The sequence below is a fragment of the Pteropus vampyrus genome, unplaced genomic scaffold (genome assembly GCF_000151845.1).
Source record: "Pteropus vampyrus isolate Shadow unplaced genomic scaffold, Pvam_2.0 Scaffold48, whole genome shotgun sequence".
In the NCBI taxonomy this organism is placed as follows: domain Eukaryota; kingdom Metazoa; phylum Chordata; class Mammalia; order Chiroptera; family Pteropodidae; genus Pteropus; species Pteropus vampyrus.
Window position 1 is genome coordinate 6,968,785 of NW_011888829.1, and position 2,909 is coordinate 6,971,693.

General features: G+C 55.2%; 1 protein-coding gene across 7 annotated transcripts in view; it reads left to right on the forward strand.

Moving 5' to 3' along the window:
- Positions 1-6: 6 nt before the first annotated feature.
- LOC105291646 (plexin-A4-like) overlaps positions 7-2,909 on the forward strand; it is a 331,962-nt gene continuing 329,059 nt past the window's right edge. For all 7 annotated transcript variants that reach the window (XM_023530311.1, XM_023530313.1, XM_023530316.1 and 4 more), the window contains exon 1: positions 7-470. The gene's annotated coding sequence lies outside the window, so the exon portion shown is untranslated. The remainder of the gene's footprint in view (positions 471-2,909) is intronic.

Genomic DNA, 2,909 nt, shown 5'->3' on the forward strand with positions numbered 1-2,909 from the left:
CAGACCCGGCGAGCATGGGCGGCGCGGAGTGACGCCGCCGTGCCCGCTTGGCATCAAGGACACTGAGCCCGCGGGGGTGGGGACGAAGGGGGGCAGCCCGCGTCGCCACCGCAGCCCCCCGAGAGCCGCCGCCGCTGCTCGGGCTCCGGGGCTGGGTGGAGGAAAGCGGGGCTTGGAACCGGTTCCCATTTTCCGACCTTTTTGTTGGACATTCCGCCCACCTTGGACGCTGCAAGAGGAGCTGTCAAGCCCCGCAGGCTCTGATTTCGCCCTCCGTTTTCCTTGCTCCCTCCCGGGTTCCCTGTGCCTCGGTGGAGTGTTTGCGTTCGGGGCTGGGGCTGGAGCTGGAGGAGGCAGCCACACGCGCGCACACGCACACGTTCAGAAGAGGGCGAGAGGCAGCGGCACCCGCACCATCTGCAGTGTCAATGCGGCGCTCCCGCTGAACGAGGCAAAAGCGGCGCTTGCAGGTAAGGAGCCGGCCGGGCAGGCGGCGGGGGCGGCGCGGTCGGGGATACCCGGCTTGGTCCGGGAGTCCTCGGCTGCCCTGGAGCCAGCCCGCTGCACGCACGCACACGCACGAATACACACAGGCACACACCGCACACAGGCACCTGCCCACGTCGCACCTGGACACCGCGTAGGTGCTGCGCGGCCAGGGCAGGTATTTCCTGCCTTCTTTTTCTGACGCTCCTGGTCTCAGACTTCCTTACCTGGGACTTTCAGAGGCGGGGAGGGGGGTTCTGTGTCTGACTGCTTCTCTCTGCCACCCGGGTAGGTTGAGGGAGTGATTTTTTTTCAGGTCCCAGCCTCTTGCATCCCTAGCTGGTTTTTAAAACTAGAGAAGTAATGGGAGGTCTTGGGAGACCCGCCCAGTCTAATCTCTGTTCCGTGGCCTTTGGATACCATGAGATTTTAATGGCAGCCCCATCGACAGATATTCAGACAGATATTTGGAGAGCGTGGTGGCCCGGCGCGCGGGGAGGAGGCCACATAGGCGGATGGGGCTGCAGTTCTGTAGGGCGGTGCATAAGGAACAGACACTGCGTTTCCCCAGTAAGAGGCAGCACGATCGCTTTTCTGAAGCGTGGCACTGCTTCCCCGCGAGTGTGCCGGGATTTCAGGCAGGCAGGGGTTTAAGTATCGCTTCAGGTGGGTGTGTTGCTTGTCAAGGGAGGGTATGGGGGTCAGATCCTCCATAAAAGGTGTGACCTACTCACATCGCCAGTCTCTGGGCAACAGCAAGGCGACAGGGCTTATAGACACAGGTCTCGTCTCGGGTCTCCCTTCCACCTCCCTATCCGTCCTCTGCACTGTGCTGGAAAGCATCACCTATGCCTCCCGCTAACACCTGTCACATGCCTTTCCAGGGTATGTGTCTGAGAAAAAGAACTAGAAGGGGTGATCCACGAGGGTGTAGTGCAGGAAGGGAAAGGCATCCCCTCTCTCATGACCACCTCAGCAGCGCCCACCCTACAAGGAGGCAAGGCATGCCTGGATCTGCCAGCGTCCGCAGAACCAGGCTGCTCCTGGGAGTGTAGAATCACTCTCCAGAAGACTGTGGTTCGAGGTCCTATTTCCTGGAAGCTTTCCCCTTCTTACCTTTTCTCCCTGGCTGGAGTTTCACAGGCTGCTGATTTTCAAACTTTTTCTGTAGGAGGGAGGAGGTAGTTGGGGCTCCAAAAGGGCTTCTCCACAGTTCCCATTTGGGGATCAAAGAGCAATTTATTCAGGGCCCAGTTGTTGTAGGAAGAAGAACGTGAGACCCAAATAATGAAACATTATTTCGGAGTCGAATATAAATATAGCAAAGTCCCACGTTTCTATAGCTGCCCCTTGTTGGTCAACCTGGAAGGATCGTACCCTTTATGCAAGATCATGTATTCGGAGTGTCCTACAAACCCAACAATGGGAAAAATATGTTGGGAGTCTTCCAGAGCATTAGGGGGAAGGAGTCAACATTCTTTCGAACAAGAGGGCCTCAGTGCTGGTCACAGGATTTGGTTGGTTCTGTAAATCCTAAAGATGGGTGCTGAAATTAAGGGCTCTCTCTGCACCCCTATCTTTGCTCTTTTCAAACTTCAGCTCCTGTGAAGCTCTTCACCGAGGCTGGGGAGGAGAGGAGCAGACGCCCCGCTAGGGAGATTATATTCTGGTTGTGTGCTGTGTGCTCTGCCCTTTGATTGATTGAAAAGGGTAGAAGGAATAAAGCAAAGCTGTCACAATGGGGAGAACCCAGTAGGGGGAAGAAGCATCATTATCTTTTTAAGAATGGTGGGGCTGTGTACACACACCGAGATATGTGTTCTCAAAGTGCCTAGCTATACATACGTGGTCAGCTCGTCTAACCGTGTGTGGCAATGGGACCCACCTCTGTCTTCCGGGCTGTGGAAGAGCTGGGACATTTCCACACACATGCCCCTTGAGAGCGTGGACAGGGAGGTCCCACGTACGCTAGAGCAGCACATGGCTTTCAACAGAAACAGTGAACGCCCGCCACAGTGAGTGGCTCCCAGGTAAACATTCCCTCACGGGAGCTGGAAGGGGCAAAAAGATGCAGTGTGGAACTCCCTGAAATGTCCGTGCACCTTCTGCAGAGACTCTACCCTTTTCTTCTACCTTCTCTACCCGTTTTCCTTTCTCATATATTTGCAGCCTCAGGATCTGTCATTTTAATGCAAAACCAGCAGTCTTTATGCTGCGTATAAGCTAAAGATTTTTAAACACGGGTTCCAAAATTCCTCACACTTTCTGTACTTAGTGTTTGGTACCAGTTTGGATTCTAGGACAAAGCAGGCATTAATTAACATCTGTGCAAAACTGGGGGTGCATCATCTAATTTGTTCCTGGCTCTCTAGCCCAGCCCTGGAGCGTGTCACGTTGCCGCTCTCCCTCTCTAACCACTCCTC